This window comes from Schistocerca piceifrons, chromosome 8 (assembly GCF_021461385.2).
Source record: "Schistocerca piceifrons isolate TAMUIC-IGC-003096 chromosome 8, iqSchPice1.1, whole genome shotgun sequence".
NCBI classification, from domain to species: domain Eukaryota; kingdom Metazoa; phylum Arthropoda; class Insecta; order Orthoptera; family Acrididae; genus Schistocerca; species Schistocerca piceifrons.
In genome coordinates this window covers 456,352,391-456,371,538 of record NC_060145.1, presented here as the reverse complement: position 1 = coordinate 456,371,538, position 19,148 = coordinate 456,352,391, and positions in this window count along the sequence as shown.

The window sequence follows — 19,148 nt, the reverse complement described above, 5'->3', positions numbered from 1 at the left end:
AAAAAGGTGATTATGTTAGTCTTTAAAAGACTGAAGGAAAACAAGGGAAGCAGCCACCTCAACCCTCATCTCGACCCCCTCACCAAAAATTTTATCACGTGAACCTGTCCGCACTCTTCTAATACAGAACGTTCCACATCCTTTTACCCAGCCTCTCTTTGCAGATAAGCCTTCGTACGTCTCTCACTGTCTCCTTTTTCTGCCACTGATTCACAGTATATACCACTGCTGCTGTCTCCTTTTGTCTTTCTTTCCCATTTCCATTGTCTCCATCATACCTCGGCAGCTGAAAAATCACGGAGGAGAGGTCCAGCTCATCTTTTTCCTTACACCCCCGTATTTAAAATTTCGGTCCAAAATGCGCCCTCCCCTTTAGTTGCATGTTAAAGTTGTCGGTCTGGGAGGGTTAAGCATCCCCGCAGCCCCAAGTGTATGAATGGTCTCCACTCATCTGTACTTTTAATTTCCACTGTCTCCTCTCTCTTTTGCTCCCACAGCTTCTGTCACTATCCATCCGTCTTTCTCTTTTACTGCCACTGTCTCTTGCTGACCTTCAATACACCTTCTCCCTTTGTCTCCCACTGCTGTTGTCCTCGTCTGCCCCTCTGTCTCTTTCACTGCCACTTTCATCATCACCGTTCCTCTTTGTTTTTCTGTCACTGGCACTGTCTCCTCTCTCTTCCACCGTCGCTGTATTCTGCTGCAGCACATAAAAGCGCGAATGTGTTCGCGTGCCAAAATGTTTCGTAAGGAAGGCAGCTGGTTCCCCTGTTCTCTTTCAGTCTCTTCAAGAGACTGTGCTCCGACAGGAGCATTTTTCCGCCGGTTCCCTTCTTTTCCATGTTACAGCAGGGTGTCTTGCTTATTAGAAGGAATTTTACACGATAGTAATGTTTTGACTATTTATATACTTCGACACATTTGTATATTTAGTAGCGCCGACTGTAGTGCGGGAGTACATAAAATGTACTGTCTTACTGAAAATAATCTACCGTATGTGAAACAGTTGATAAATACTGGAGTTGGTCACCTTCCGTCCGACTTTCAAAATAACAAAGCTTGCCAGTGGCAGCGTCGCCATCTCAGACTCTGCAGTGCGCCTACACAATACTCAAAATGTACACACGTCAGCTTCCCCTCCAGAAGCGAGAAACTCCATAATACAGAAATAAAGAGAAATGTCAGTATGTGAGGGTATAACAGTTCCTACGTAGCAACCTTAAAAATCTATAGCAGTATCGCTGACGAAAACACTTTGTAACAAATAAATAAAGAAGTATTATATTGGGGATGTTGCTAGTCTCCAACAGAGCGCGTCCCCAGGTGACGTATAGGGGGATACTCACCAGATATGGTGGGTACAGGGAAAATAAAATACCCAGAGTGGTCCGAAACTAATAACAAGGACACGGCGGATCCACATGTCAGTGGCGGCTGATAAAATATACCTCATGGCTAACAACCTTTAGAGTTAACTTCGTCACCCACTTGGAGGGACCCATATACACACTCGTTGGACGCAACATGAAGAGAAATATCAACAGAAGTAATATGCCAGGTGGTAACCAATCCACTCCAGTCATGATGGGGCAAGCAGGTCATCGGATTCTGGGGATCCTGCACCTTCATGTTCTCCACCACTACTGATCGCACATAAACAAGAACAGAAGAAAGTAACATCACTTACCTAGCTACAGTCAACATGAACTCCCTGTTAAAGGTTGGTAAACTCAAACACACCCTTGATGTCTTGAGAAGTATAACATCAGGATAGCGGCATTACAAGAGACTTGGTTCCCAGATGAGGATGCAATTGAATCCCAAGGATACCGGATCTGTAAAGGAAAACCAAGTGATGAAGACTGTTCCATACCTGGGTACTGGCTTTGCTGTACATCATAGAATGGTCGACCATGTTTTAGAATTCACATCCCCCAAAGGCGGAACCTCCTCCTTATCATTGAGGTACCGCAGTGGAGCATACACAATAATTAACTTCCATCCACCTACAAATGGCACCAATAAGAAAGATCTGGAGGTAGTACAATACTACTGGAACACCCTTGAAGAGACCCTAAACAAGATCCCTAACCACCACATCATCATACTCATGGGTGACTTCAATGTACAAGTTGGCAAACAAAAGAAGTACTGCAGGATAGTAGGCGGCTACCCAGCCCACAAAATGACAAACAGTAATGGCGAGCGCCTCATAGACCTTTGTGACAACTACGACCCGGTCCTAAAATCAACTGCGTTCAGGCGACTACCAAGGAAGGCCATGATCTGGAGGAATCCAAATTACATGCTGAGTGAATTTCAGATAGACCATGTGATTATTGACAGGAGACGCCACAAGGAAATAAAAAAGATCAAGGTACTGAGAGCAGCAAATGTCGACTCTGATCACTGTCTCTCCCTAGTTAAGACCTTCAACCTTTGAGAAGAGCTCACAATACCCCAAAGGTTTCGAGAATACCAAATACTGCGACTTCCAGACCACTCTTGAGAAGGACACACAGAAACAAGCGTGGCCTACTATTCAAAAGGCTCTACTGGATGCCGCTCATGAAACTATACCTGCTTCATCAAAAAATGGTTCAAATGGCTCTGAGCACTATGGGACTTAACATCTGTGGTCATCAGTCCCCTAGAACTTAGAACTACTTAAACCTAACTAACCTAAGGACATCACACACATCCATGCCCGAGACAGGATTCGAACCTGAGACCGTAGCAGTCACGCGGTTCCGGACTGAGCGACTAGAACCGCACGGCCACCGCGGCCGGCCCTGCTTCATCGAACAAAGCCAACCACGCTTGATGGACCACAGAATGTGATCACGCTATGGAGAAAAGGCATAGAGCCTCGATCAATTGGAATCGGAGCAAAGATAAGCCCAACCATAAGGCTTCCATAGTGCAAAGAAAAACAACAGCGAGCATCATCCACAAAACTAAGAGGAACTACAACAGATCTCAAATACTACAGGCAGAAGAAGACTTCAAGAAAAACAATTCAAGAGATCTCTACAAGCTACTCAAGAAGCAGACTACTTCACACACAGCCCCAACCCTACATCTCAGAGGACCAGTGGGAAACTCCAAATGAATAACAGGAACTGCACAAAAACCTTCTCAATGGAGAACAACCGAAAGAGGCTTCCGCCGAGCCTGCTGTCAGGAATCAGAACTACATACCACCCAACAGGGAGAAGTAGAGAAGACCATCAAAGACCTTAAGAACATCAAGGCACCAGGTGAAGATGGTACAGTTGCAGAAATGTGGAAGCACATAGATGACCAGTCCCTGCAGATTATTACCCACATCATTCAGGACATTTAGAGAATAGAGGTCTTGCCAGAGGGATGGATCTCAGCCGTGATCCATCCACTATACAAGAAAGAGAGTAAGTATGGTCTCAAGAACTGCAGAGGCTTGTTGCTTATAAGATACAAGATCTTCTCTAAAGCCCCACAAAATAGTCACCAAACAGCTAGACTTCCAACTAGGTGAATACCAGGCTGGTTTCCGTGCAGGTAGGTCCTGCACAGAACAGATTCAAAACCTCAAGACCATCCTCTCATATAGGAGCTGAGAGGGACACCCCTGGGTAGAAATTATGGTAGACTTCCAAGAGGCATATGACTCAATAGAGCGACAGACCCTCTTCTCTACCATGTAGGAACTAGTCCTCGATGGGAAGACTACCAGACTGGTCCAAGCTGCTCTGAAGAACACCACTTCCAAAGTCAAGTTCAGGAGTGAACTCTCTGCAAGCTTTTTCATCCAGACAGGAGTCAGGCAAGGGGATGGCCTCTCTTGCATCCTCTTCAACTGTGTTCTGGAGAAAATCATTAGAGAATGGACTTCCACATTGTCACCAGAAGCAGTACTGAAGCTTGGGTACAAGAAAGACCACCTCAGTGTACCCTGTCTAGTCTTTGCTGATGATCTTACCCTATTGGCAAACAGTATGGAGGAGGCTACACAGCAACTACAGAGCCTCTACAGTATTGTGGCAGAAAACGGCTTGACGGTCAACTTATAGAAGACTGAGTTCATGAGCAATATCAAGCAGGCTTCTTCTACAATCCCACAAGTCAAGTACTTGGGAGAATGGATCTCAGCAAGCGAGAGCGAATCGTTGACCATAGACGCCAGGTGCACCAAGTTAGAGAGGACCTATCATTCCTGTAAGAAGATCTATACCTCTAAGTACCTATCCAAGAACATTAAGCTGAAGCACCACAACTCGATAGTAAAACCCTGTGAACTCTGTGCCTTTGCATGCCTCTTGATGAATCGAATGGTCCACTCAGGAAACCAAAAGAGAAGAAGATCCTGAGGAGAATACTAGGACCCATAAGAGAGGAAGACAGTACCTACAGAATCAGGCACAATAACGAGCTCTAAGAAGATCAGGAAGACGTAGTCACATGACCCGCCTGAGTCACTCCAGGCTCACCAACAGGATCCTCACAGTGACAAGTAGGGGAAAGGCGGCCAAAGCCAAGTGGATCATCTCTGTTAAATCAGAGGAACTGCAGATCCCATTAAAGACAACCGAGAACCGAACTCAGTACCGGCAGGCCATCCTGCAGGGAGTCTTCCCACTGTCTCTCACAAGGAAGTGTACAGGCACCACAAGGCCTAAGTGGTTGGATGAGAGGAAGCAGGCTCACAGCCAGGAGATGAAGGCATACTGGGCCAAGAAAAAGCAGAAGACCCTAGCTGAGAGTTACTATGAGCCCCGTGCTCTCTAGTAGGCCGAAACGAATTGAAAAAAGAAGTATTATATGAATCACCCCTCACATGCCGTAGTTTTTGAATCCAGACATTAAAAAGCGTTCACAAGTGGAAAGATCTATGCAATCTTTCCCCTCACCACTCTTTTTTATGCACTCTCCTTTAGATCTGCCATTAATACCATTTCATTTCTACGTTTGAGTTTTCCCTCATTTCCTTTCGTTTCTCGGTGTGGAAGCCATAATCAATTTAGTGCGATTCTAAGTGCACTTGGGACCTCTGTGGTTACCTAATGCACTAGAAATGTGCCACCAATTACTGCAACCACCTGAAGCGGGTAATAATTTACTGTTAGAAAACAGTTTACTGCAGAAACAAAAAGAATATTTGCACTTTTTGAATAAATTAACTATTTTCTCTGAACAATTCCACCATTTCATTAAGTGTAACTGTAATGTTTTAGAAGCAAAGTGACGTTTACTATCTATCTTAGGACAGGTGTCAAATTCGGTTATTTCTTCTGGAGGGCCTCTTTTGACTATGGTTGTCCTAACAAAATCGTCTGTTTTGTCAGGCCATTCTGCGGAGTCTGAATCAACTACATAACTTCTACTCTGAGTGACAGATACACAGCTGTTACACTAAGCTGGAACAGTTTTGCATTCATTTAAGAACTCGTACACAACGTCCAATTTACCTTGTGACATTGAAGGTCCATCTTCACCCACAAAGGCTTACACTGATTTATGTCTGTATCTGCATTCGCGCATGGATTAACTTGATCAAAATGTCCTTTGGTTTGAAAAAAATTATCTACGGAAATTTCAATTTTTTAATCTAAATTTTCTCATTCAGCTTATCTTTTCCTATATTGACAGCCTGAGAGGCGCTTGCTGCCGTCAGACATTGTAAAAGCCTATAACATTCGCAATATAGCTTGACGAAAACACGACACGTCACTGTGAGAAAGCGTGTTCACATTAACCTGGACACTGTTAACTCAATGAAGAAATATTAACTTTTAACACAATCGTGGTTGTTGTCTTTACTGAACGGCCTACAACACGAATAATATTACGTTTACCGAAAGCTTACTAATATTATAGTATAACTTTGGACTGTATGCCAGATATTTCTGGTGTTAAGCAAATGATAATAGCCCGTTACGTTAATGTGAATTCTACTGTTGTTGACACTTGCGATATAAATGTTAGTTACCATTTTCTTGGCTTTGTACCTCTAAGAGAGACATTTGGTTTGGGGCTTACAGAGGTAGTCTTATAACAGTTGGAGGAAATGGAAATACCTTTGGGAGACACGAAGGCCAAGGCTATATGATGGTTCTAAAATAAAAGGCAAGAATATACGAATGAGAAAGCAAATTTTATATACAAATCCTGAGGCACTCTGTGTTCCCTGCAATAGTTATTGCCTACATCTATGTGTTAATGATGCTGCAAAGGCATCAGAATACGCAGTTTCATTCTTTTGTTTGGTGATAAAAATTTATGTTTTCTTTTCCGCGTCTAGGCGATGCTGGGCGGTCTTGAATTGTGACTTGTCTGTCCTAACGTTGAAGCCATGTAGTACGAGATGGGAGAGTAGAGGTCACGGAGTTGCAACACAGGGCTGGTCTCTGATGGACTGGTTGAAATAGGCGAAGTCGAATATACGGACAGAATTTGTTGCACATATGGCCGGCAGTTTGGCAGAGCTCATCCGTGATTTTACGTTCCTGTGTACAGTGGCGATATGGCATGATAATACTACTCCATGCTAATTTCATCGGCAAAAACCTACAAAATATTATCACAGATATAACGAAAGTTACTGACTTGCTCGAAAAGGCAACAGAGTATTTCACAAAGTGCAGATAGGACCTCAAATTCCGAGGTCACACACATAGGAAGTGGCAACCCAACTCGACCGTAGGTGGTACCACGCACATGCCAAAGAGAGGCGAAATAAGAAACAGTCCCAGTGTGTGGCAGAATGTGACAAAATGAAGATCCAGAAATGCAGTACAGAATAGATTTTTAAAGTACTAGATGTTACAATATGTGCTTTCAGTCAGAGATTTCAACAGCTTAAACGTCACAGTGAGCTGTCTGATTTTTTGTACGACATTAGTAGAATTAAAGACATTTCACTTGGCGTCCTAAGTGACAAGTGTTTCAAACAGTGCGACAGTTTCAGTCATGGACAGGCTAGGGACATCAATCTTTAAAGATAAACGTGAATTGGTCTCAACGTCGGTAAAAGCATGGAAGCACACCAACCGAAACTTTTGAATCTCATACAAGGGTACGGCTTTCCGCCCAACGTACGTGCAGCCATGCGAACATTGCTAGCACAACCGGAGACGGTGGCGAGTGGAGAAAGACTTTTTTTCGAAGTTTAATCTGACTGAAACGTACCTGAGGCTAACAGTGGGCCAGGCGTGACTGTGTCGGTGGGTTGTGGTGTCGACTGAACGTGAGCTAGGTGAATGTCTGGCTTTCAACGACGTCATACATGAGTTCGCCGATACCAAAGCAAGAAAAGTATCTGTAACACAAGTCAAGTGAGCAAACGCACGTTTATCATTAACTTCAGTTTTTATTTATTTCTGTACAAGCGGTGATCAAAAGTTATTGCAGCGTATATGCAAATAATTGGGGGAAGTGGCAACAAAACGACTATTCACGTTGGTGTGTAGAATATATGAGTCTGGCGATATACCATCTGACTTTCGGAAAAGCATCATCCACACAATTCCGAAGACGGCAAGAGCTGACAAGTGCGAGAATTATCGCACAATCAGCTTAACAGCTCATGCATCGAAGCTGCTTACAAGAATAATATACAGAAGAATGGAAAAATGCGCTAGGTGACGATCAGTTTGGCTTTAGGAAAAGTAAAGGGACGAGAGAGGCAATTCTGACGTTACGGCTAATAATGGAAGCAAGGCTAAAGAAAAATCAAGACACTTTCATAGGATTTGTCGACCTGGAAAAAGCGTTCGACAATATAAAATGGTGCAAGCTGTTCGAGATTCTGAAAAAAGTAGGGGTAAGCTATAGGGAGAGACGGGTCATATACAATATGTACAACAACCAAGAGGGAATAATAAGAGTGGACTATCAAGAACGAAGTGCTCGTATTAAGAAGGGTGTAAGACAAGGCTGTAGCCTTTCGCCCCTACTCTTCAATCCGTACATCGAGGAAGCAATGAAGGAAATAAAAGAAAGGTTCAGGAGTGGAATTAAAATACAAGGTGAAAGGATATCAATGATACGATTCGCTGATGACATTGCTATCCTGAGTGAAAGTGAAGAAGAATTAAATGATCTGCTGAACGGAATGAACAGTCTAATGAGTACACATATGGTTTTAGAGTAAATCGGAGAAAGACCAAGGTAATGAGAAGTAGTAGAAATGAGAACAGCGAGAAACTTAACATCAGGATTGATGGTCACGAAGTCAATGAAGGTAAGGAATTCTGCTACCTAGGCAGTAAAATAACCAATGACGGACGGGGCAAGGAGGACATCAAAAGCAGACTCGCTATGGCAAAAAAGGCATTTCTGGCCAAGAGAAGTCTACTAATATCAAATACTGGCCTTAATTTGAGGAAGAAATTTCTGAGGATGTGCGTCTGGAGTACAGCATTGTATGGTAGTGAAACATGGACTGTGGGAAAACCGGAACAGAAGAGAATCGAAGCATTTGAGATGTGGTGCTATAGACGAATGTTGAAAATTAGGTGGACTGATAAGGTAAGGAATGAGGAGGTTCTACGCAGAATCGGATAGGACATCTGATAAGACATGAGGGAATGACTTCCATGGTACTAGAGGGAGCTGTAGAGGGCAAAAACTGTAGAGGAAGACAGAGATTGGAATACGTCAAGCAAATAATTGAGGACGTAGGTTGCAAGTGCTACTCTGAGATGAAGAGGTTAGCACAGGAAAGGAATTCGTGGCGGGCCGCATCAAACCAGTCAGTAGACTGATGACAAAAAAAAAAAAAAAATGCAATGTAGCGCATCTTCGATGTGGGCATATATGCACCGACATATAGGCAAGGGATTAGTTAAGCCGGTATTACACTATCAAATTTCTTTGTCAAAGATTTGATCAAAGATGTGATCAAATATTCGTCAAATATATTTGACAAAGATCTTTGACGTGGCGATAAAAGGGGTATTACACAGTCATCATATTTTCGCCAAAGTTCAAGATGGCTGACAACAATAACTTGTTATTAACCGCAGCAGTTGCATGTACCACAATTGCACTGTATGCACCTGCAGAAGAGAAGCGGGGGAAAAAAGGAAACGTACCTGGGTGAAGCCGTGGGTTTTACGACGACACAATAAAAGCATTCAACAAAACTTGTTACGTGAGCTTATAGTGGAGAACGTCAAGTCGTACATCAATTACTTATGAATGCATGAGCATACATTTCTGTATGTGCTCAGTGAAGTGTATCCTCATATCACAAAGCACAATACTCACTTAAGATCTACTATATCTGCAGAAGACAGTCTCCCTGTAACACTCCGATTCCTTGCTGCAGGAGAGGGTTAGGTTAGGCCAGGTCTCCAATTTTCCTAATCTATTTTTGTATTCAGGGTGCCTTACGTTGTAAAGCGCCTCATCAGCTTTATACATCTCTATTAATTTTGTATTTGTCGTTACACACCAATTGTGTTTACCGGCAATGTATATGAAAACACTACAGATGACAGACGCTGCAGCGACGTGGTAACATGTCACATTGCAGTGAACAGAAGACAAGCGACTTCTTTGATCAAATCTACAGAGAGGCCCTAGATTTGATCAAATATTTGACGACATTTGACAAAGTTCCCTATTACATCATCAAATTTCTTTGACAAAGATATTGGAGAAAAAATACCGGCCTTAGGCATTCGTGTCTTTCCGATGTGCGTGTGGTAAATCCGGATGCCGGAACTATGACGATGTTATTTAGTAAAAGATGGGAGAGTACGGTTGACGCAGGTGTAGCATAAGAGTGGTCTCTGATGGACTAGTTGTAATAAGCGAGGTCGAAAATACAGACAGATTGGTTGGTCCAAACAGGACCAACGTGCTGTTAGTGTTTTCTTGCCTGCCAACAGACAAACACCAGTGGGCAATCATCTGAGAATGAAGAATGTGTACGAGGCAGCACGTCTGTTACAAACCACCTTTGTGGAATGGTGCTCCAAGTTCCATGGTGCTTCGTGATAATGCACGTCCCCATACCGCAAATGTCGTAAGGCAGGAGGTACACCAACTCAAGCATCTGCCCTATACTCTTGACCACTACCCACGAGATTATGACGCCCTCGGTCCCTTAAAGAAGGCCTCGAAGGATCGACGCTTCGTGTCGAACGAGGGTGCGCAGCAGGCAGTGACGGACTTCTTCAAGCGGCAGGACACAGTGCCTGGACAAACTGGTATCTTCAGCCTAGTGGTATGATCGACTCAATGCTCACAGCGGTTTTGCCTGGTCGGTATATCGATTCTGGACTAAAGCATTACGTGGACAGAACCACGTAATTTCAGGTAAATTTTACGTCACAAAAACGACGAAAAGGACAAAAATATGCACTTATCTATTTATTTACTATAAATAACTTCAAATTTAAATAAATTATGTAAATGAATTTTTTGAAACGTAATTATTATTACATAAATAATATTTAAAAGATATAGAGGCAGGCAGCCTGTGACTGATTGCGATCGATTGTATTACGTTTTCTTGTTTTGTTTTAGAAAGTAAATGAAGAGCGTTCCTGCTCGATCTCTCTCTCCCTTGTCTGTTAGCCTCTGTATTGACAGAACGCACTACACATGCGTTCCTTGCGTACCAGTTACTAATCTTTTTTTTGTGTATACAAATGTGATGTAAGTATCATGAAGTAGCTATAGATCCACTTGCAGTCAAATTAGTGTAAACTAGTTAAGCCTCATGTGTTCTCATTTTAACAGTTCTCCTAATACGTATATGATACACTATGTGATCAAAAGTATCCGGACACCTGACTGAAAATGACTTACATGTTCGTGGCGTCCTCCATCGCTAATGCTGGAATTCAATATGGTGTCGGCCCACCCTTAGCCTTGATAACACCTCCCACTCTGGCAGACATACGTTCAGTCAGGTGCCGGGAGGTTTCTCGGGGAATGGCAGCCCATTCTTCACCGAGTGCTGCACTGAGGAGAGGTATCGATGTCGGTCGATGAGGCCTGGCACGAAGTCGGCGTTCCAAAACATCCCAAAGGTGTTCTATAGGATTCAGGTCAAGACTCTGTGCAGGCCTGCAGGCCAGTCCATTACAGGGACGTTATTGTCGTGTAACCACTCCGCCACAGGCCGTGCATTATGAACAGGTGCTCGATCGTGTTGAAAGATGCACTCGCCATCCCCGAATTGCTCTTCAACAGTGGGAAGCAAGAACGTACTTACAACATCAATGTAGACCTGTGCTGTGATAGTGCCACGCAAAACAACAACGGGTGCAAGCCCCCTCCATGAAAAACACGACCACACAATAACACCACCGCCTCCGAATTATACTGTTGGCACTACACACGGTGGCAGATGACGTTCACCGGGCATTCGCCATACCTACAACCCGTCATCGGATCGCCACATTGTGTACCGTAATTCGTCACTCCACAAAACATTTTTCCACTGTTCAATCGTCCAATGTTTACGCACCTTACACCAAGCGAGGCGTCGTTTGGAAATTACCGGCCTGATGTGCGACTTATGAACAGCTGCTCTACCACGAAACCCAATTTTTCTCACCTTCCGCCTAACTGTCATAGTACTTGCAGTGGATCCCGATGCAGTTTGGAATTCCTGTGTGATGGTCTGGATAGATGTCTGCCTATTACACAGCCGGCCGAAGTGGCCGTGCGGTTAAAGGCGCTGCAGTCTGGAACCGCAAGACCGCTACGGTCGCAGGTTCGAATCCTGCCTCGGGCATGGATGTTTGTGATGTCCTTAGATTAGTTAGGTTTAACTAGATCTAAGTTCTAGGGGACTAATGACCTCAGCAGTTGAGTCCCATAGTGCTCAGAGCAATTTGAACCATTTGAACCTATTACACATTACGACCCTCTTCAACTGCCGCCGGTCTCTGTCAGTCAACAGATGAGGTAGGGCTGTGGGCTTTTGTGCTGTATGTGACACTTCACGTTTCCACTCCCCTATCATATCGGAAACAGTGGACTTAGGGATATTTAGAAGTGTGGAAATCTCGCGTACAGACGTAAGACACAAGTCACACCCAATCACCTGACCTCGCTCGAAGTCCGTGAGTTCCGCGGAGCGCCCCATTCCGCTCTCTCACGATGTCTAATATGGTCGCTTATATGGATTACCTGGCAGCAGGTGGCAGCACAATGCACCTAATATTATGAAAAACGTATGTTTTTGGGGGTGTCCAGATACTTCCGATCACATAGGGTATGTGTAATGTTCTAATGCTTTATTGTTACAGGCAACGGCCATTACGAACTTAACGAATCGTGGTGTGGAGGCGTTATGACCGAATACATTTAGTGTACAGTCATTTATTCATTCGCGACTTGCTACAGCGTCCCTGAAATTAATTGCCGATCATCACGAAGCATTTTGCAAACTTGAATGCAAGCGCGGAACCTTAAATGATCTGGCCACGCTCTCCAAGCTATGATTCCGTTTCACCCGTAAATAACACATATCGGCCCAGCAAAACTGATAGTGGTATTTCTAAATTTTGTACCATTTTCCTAGAGGTCAGTTTGGCCACTAACAAAGGTGCCTGCACCATCAACAATGGCCGTCTGCTCCCGTACACTTTAACAGTTTTCTTTCCAGTGATTAACTTTCTATTTAAAGCCAGATTATCACACATTTCAGTAATCTTCAGTAAGCAGACACGTCAACTGTAGGACCTTCGAACGGAAACTTTTTGATCTCCTCTTATACACTGAGGCAACAGCGGTCGTGGGATAGCTTCTAATATCTTACCGGACCTTCTCTTGCCCAGGGTAGTGCAGCAACTCGACGTGGCAGGGACTGGATAAGCTGTTGGAACTCCCCTGCGTAAATATTGAGCCATGCTGATTCTATAGCCGTCCATAGCTGCATAAAGTATTGCTGGTATAGGATTATGTGCAGGAATTGACCTCTCAGTTACGTACCGTAGATGTTCAATGGGATTCGTGGATAGTCAAACCGTTTGCTCGAATGGTTCAGAATATTCTTCGAATGAATCGTGAACAACTGTCGCCCATTGGTATGGCGCAGTGTCAACTGTAAAAATTCCATCATTGTTTGGGAACATGAGGGCCATGAATGGTTGCAAGTGGTCCCCAAGTAACTGAACGTATCCATTTCCAGTCAACGATCGCTTCAGTTGGAACAGAGGACCCAGTCTGTTCCATCTAATATCAGCCCACCCATTACGACATCACTAGCAGCTTGCACAGTGCCTTTTTGACAACTTGGACCCATGGGTTCGTGGGACTGCGCCACAACCGAACCTTACAATCAGCCCTTATCATCTGAAATCGGGACTCACCGTACATTGACCGGTTTTCTAGACGTCTAGTGTCAAACCGATATGGTTATGAGACCACAAAAGGTGCTGCAGACGATATTGTGCTCCAAGCGGAGGCACAAGCTGCTCATCTGCTGCCATAGTACAGTTTTAGACATAAAAACTGACCGCTGGCCAGTCGCCACAGAGACTAAGTCCGAGTCGTTCACTTAAGGTGGCCAAAAAAACCGACCGCCCCTGACAACTTTAGGTCCGGCCATCTGCACGATCGGGCAACACTGTAAGATGCGGAAGTGTCAAGAGGAAGTGTTGTCTACTTGCGAGATATTGTCGGATTGTATGGGCCCGTCGTCTAGTGGTAATCGTCGTGCATTCCAAACTTATAGTCTCCTGTTCGGGTCCAAATGTTTTTTATTTTTTATTTATTTTTTTATTTTTTTAACCACATTTCGGCCCTCGTCTAAAGTTATGAGTCTGATTGAACATCGAAGATAATTCGCTTCACATTCTACCCACCAGCAATAGCAAGTACTTCCAGAAACAGTTCTGCATCATAGCTCGCGGCTGCGTCGCGATCAGTACAGCTTACGCTCGAGCGTTTCCTCGCGCTCCAGCGACTACCGACCACCGGCCAGACGCCACCCGCCGCCTGAAATCCGGCGCCGCCCATGTGAACGCGGCGCGACGCGGTCAGTGTATGTATCAACTGTCATTTTCGAATCTGAAGTTCTAGTTATCATCTTGCAGTTAAGCATTGGATTTTGCATTCTTGAAAATCATGAACTACGGTTAAGTGTTGTAAAATTGAGTCGCAAGTGGAAAAAGGTGTAACATCTGCAACACAATATTTACTTTTGGTATGGTAGAGGGGTGAATGCAGAGGATGCAGCTAGAAAGATTTGAACTGTGTGTGGAGCGAGTGCTTTTGGCAAAAATACGCCAGAAAAAGATATTCTTGTTTCAACAATGATCGTTCTGGCATGAATTATTTTCCACATTATGGAAGTCTAGACTACTGATATATGTGAAGGATTACCATTTAGCCATCTTGCAATATTTGCCTTTAACAGGACAAGTTCAGAAGTCTGGTGTAGGAGTACTGCATGCTCTAATTCGAAACACAAAAATCAACGGAGTGACTATTGTTGAACGTCATCAGGTCCCTCACTGAGCATTCCTATGCAGTACTGCTACTGGTGACGAGTTATGATGCCTTTATCCTTAACTTTCTAGGAAGAAATGAAAGGCTGAGCCCCACCAAAGGACGTAAACTCGAGCAAAGAGTAATGTGAACATAATATTTTACATCTGATAGCTCCCAAGGGGTGTGTGCATCACAGCTGTAATTTGTTACCAACAACTGAGACACTTTTCGGTCGCAGTGTAAGAAAATCGACCGACAAAACTACATCACGTGTGCTACTGCATGATAATGCACTCTGTTGATACAGAAACAAAACTATCCAGGAGATTGATAGGAAAGTCATCTCACAGGCACTTGTATTGATAGGGAAGTCCTCTCTCAAGCACTTGTCCCTCTCATCATATATTCGTAAAATGTTACCTTTCCCGCCCTTTATCGATCAACCGTCAAGGTAATTCATTTCTAGACGAAAATGCTCTTCAAACTACTCTGGTTTAATGACATCGTTAGAACCAGTAGGTTTCTACGGGCATAGAATTTGTTAACTACTTTAGCTTTGTCAGATTGTTTTAGATATCGTGAAAGAAAATCCTGCTGCCGATTAATTTCACTTTGATGATTACTATTGCGTTCAGTAAACTAATGGAAAATACAATTAAAATATTCACTGTACTAATACCAATTAAACTCAGCTTACTACAGAAACATCACGACGGCAATCTATCTTAATAAAGCATTAAGTATCTGTAAGACGATTGTGCCTATTTTAACACGAATTAGTAGGATATTACCGACTTTTGACTTCGGAAAGGTCTGTATTTACTTCATGACCTGTTGTAATTCGCAAGTATTATGAAAATGTGTCAGTTCGTAGATAAAATTGTGTGTTCACAACAACAAAAAATATGTCGGCAAAAACAAAAGTGGCATTATGAATTTTGCAGTATCGTAAGGTTTTCGCTCTGACACTAAGGGGTACTAAAAGTAGCAAGACGAATTCTGCTCAAGCGTTGTCTTACGATTCCCTTATTGAGTTCGTATCTGCCTGCTTGCAGCTCTGCTACAAAAGAATTAAAAATCTGGCTTTCAGAGAGCCTCGAAAGGCGAACGGAAGCAGCTTGCCAAGCATGTTACCTCGGAGCTGGTTTTTTACTAAAGAGCGTAGACATCATTTTGAGGTTGAATTGTTGGCAAATGTCAGTCAGACGTGTGCCGTTGGTGGAAGTGTTTCGGTATGTTGAATTTTTCTAGAGGTTTTTTCTGTCCCAAATTCAGCGTTGAAGTTACCCGTTAGTATTTTCACGTCATCTTGGTGAATTTTGCTCATGGTTTTTTCGAGTGTGTTCCAGAAATTTTTGACATTTTCTGTGTTTTTTTTGGGGGGGGGGCGTGTGCATTGATGTGTGTATATTTTTTATTGGGGCTCTGAACGAGCATAGTCATAAGTCGATTTTTGATGGGTGTGATTTCTTTGACAGAGTTGATGATAGCGGTGTTCGAGAAATGCCATCCCGAAGATTGGTACGCCTTCCGCTACCTTTGGTGTGTTTTGCTCTTGAAGATGCGTTAGTTTCCGTATGCGAGGATTCATTGTCAGTTAGTCGTGGTTCTTGAAGAGCAAGGATGTGAATTTTTTGTCGGTCGATTTCTTATGAGAGATTATTTTGTTTTCGTGTTTGGATCAATGTATCGAAGTTTAGTTTTCAAATGCATGTTTTCTGCTTCTAGGGAAATTTACTAGCGATCTCCGATATTCTCTGCCATGCTAGCCTGGACTCCCCAGAATCCGAATATCCAGCTGCCTCCTGTCGACAGGCGGGTTGTGTACCACCTGGGGTAAAGTTGACTTTGCCTGCACAGTTCATGTTTGCTTGTGTTTCATTGGTTTGGGCTGAGTGATACCAGGACCGGACAGGACCAGAGGGTGTTGAAGCCTTTGGAAGAAAATATTTTCAGCCAAGCTCATTGAGCTGTTACCAGAGTACCGGTGATTTTCACTCAGACGTGTCTATATTTTGGGTTTAACGGGTTGAGTAGCCATTCAAGATTGTGTTAGTATTTGGTTCACCCCAAGTATTTGATTTCCTCGGTACCACACATATGTGAGCGGTTTTCCCCTGCCCGCCACACGGGATTATTATTATTATCATTATTATTATTATTATTATTATTATTATTATTATGTCATGAGCAAATCCGATATGGTGTATCTTCCCACCACTGAAATAGATGTGTATTGTTCTATTCAATATTTCCATCACATAAATATGGGTTATAATTACATTACATTGCTGCTAGCAGACATATTCCTCACTTTATCGTAGACAGTTGCTACCTGTTACTCCATCAAAGGAATTTTTGTGCTTAGCGTTGTTGCAATACAGACGTTCAAATTATCCGATTTCTGTAATTTCATTTCGATACCTGATTCAGCCAGTCAGTCTTAATGTGGGTATCCGACTACGGCTCTCATCATATGATAGACTGGGTAAACCACATTCTTAATCGGACTGTTGAACCTAGATCACTTACCTATGACATGGCCTGAATTCTTAAACTCTATGTAAAATACTAATACAACGTGGTTATTACAAATACGTTATTTAAATACAAATATACGAAGTAACGAGACAACAGTTTATTTACAGGAGCAGAGCCCCATCCATCAGAGCAGAGCAGAGCAAGATTGGTTTCAGGGCCAAGAGAGGATAAAGCTGTTGCCGTTTGTTCCACGATCACCGAACATCAACCAGATAGAGAATATGTGGGTAGAGGTAACAAGGTCATTTCCATGTGGACCTACAAATGCAAGCGACCTTTAGACGAATATAGACAACGTATGGGGGAAGTAAACCATTACGCTACATTATCGACGACTTAATGAAATCAATGCCCCTACGCCCTCGAGAAATCTTACTTAATGATGGTGGATGGGTTGGTTACTAAAAGTATACTCGTCCACAAATCCCATGTGGACAATTATCTGACAATCGGTCAAGCTTTGCTTTGTTAGAGCGCTTTAGCATACAAGTCCATTTACTTTCAGTCTCCTCCTTATAATTCTTGCAATGCAAGGTAATTGAAAAATCTCATCCACTCGATGCCAACTGAGGAATAGATTGATGCATGTGTTGTTCAACACACAGCAGTCGTCACCCTCACTGGAGCAGTGACTGTGTGTGTGTGTGTGTGTGTGTGTGTGTGTGTGTGTGTGTGTGTGTGTGTGTTTTCGTGTTCACGCACAATCTGAATCAGTACTATTAACATTAGAGAGACAACCAACAATAAATGTTGCATCAGATATGACTGAAAAGTATTTTAATGCGATGGGAAGTTACAAACTGAATTTTTACCCAACCTACGTCCTGCATATTACGTTAAGTAAGTAAGATGTATTAACTCCATAATATCTTCAGCAGAGACAGTGCGCTCTTGTTGCCGCGGTTCGCGACAAGTGCAGCGTTTAGCAGTGCCCAATGCCGCCGCGATTTGTTTATGTTGGCTGCGCGTGGACACTGCAGCAGACGCTTCGCCATACAAAAAAAGAAATCACCTTGGCTCTGACTGCAGTCAGCGGACATCACTGCCTGCATGTTCTTACAGTAACAAACGTGAGACTCTACTCACAGGTGCCATGGAGGAATTGGAACGGATATCATGTCATTAGTCATCAGAGTATTAACCAGTGATGATTTGTCCACTCTATTTGAATCCCAAGAAAATAGGAAACTTCTCACAAAGGAATGTGAGGTGATATCAAACTTTATCCAACGAACATAAATTAACTGCAGAGCTTTCATGCTCGCATTAGTAGCACACAAGTAAATATTATGTCTTGGAAGCGTATATTTCATTTCCTCTTCTCATATCAACGCCCTTGTTTTAGTGAGAAAATAAACACGAAAAACTATAGTTCCTGAGAAGCATATAAGTAATTTCCTCTTCTCATATCATAACTTTTGTTTTAGTATGAAGTAAAAAAATAAACAGTCTAGGGTTCTGAAGCATAATATGACACCAGATTCTTATCGTAGGCGCTATCAGAAACGCACGAGGCAGGGAGCTGTCCATTCTTTTGTCCAACAGTCTGTTTCCTTTCATGCATTACTACCGCTCGAAGATTCTTATTTAAGGACTTGCGTGCATCAAGTTATTCGCAGAAGAAGCCTTATGTTATTATGCTAATTACGGTATGGAAAAAATGCAACAAAGACGAGTTCCCCTAGAGCAGTGAGGATATTTGCACATGTCTGTATTCAGCAATGACTGACAGCTGCCTCAACACTTCACAGAATCCATGCGGCAGGCAACACAACTGTGCGTGCACTTCAGACTTCGCTTTCCGACTCGTATTCAATGCAGAATGAGGTGTTATTAAGGTAGTCGAGCGTTCTAGCAATTACACTTCGGTAATTCCCATATGAGTATTCCGATAGCCAAAATAACCCGTTAGTGTGAAACCATCGGGAACTGCATTAATATCAAACTGCAAGAACTTGAGACAATGCGTGGACTCTTCGCTGGGTAACCTATTACTATTATTTAGGATTCCCTCCGTCCTAGGCGTAATGCAAATGGAATTTCACATTCATGAGGCGCTTTCTGCTGTTCTTGACAAACATCAGCAACTCATAATCACTGCGAGTTACAACTGTGTGATGATAATGGTACAGGTTTTCAGAGGGTGTGATGGTGTTATGCTGTCAAAC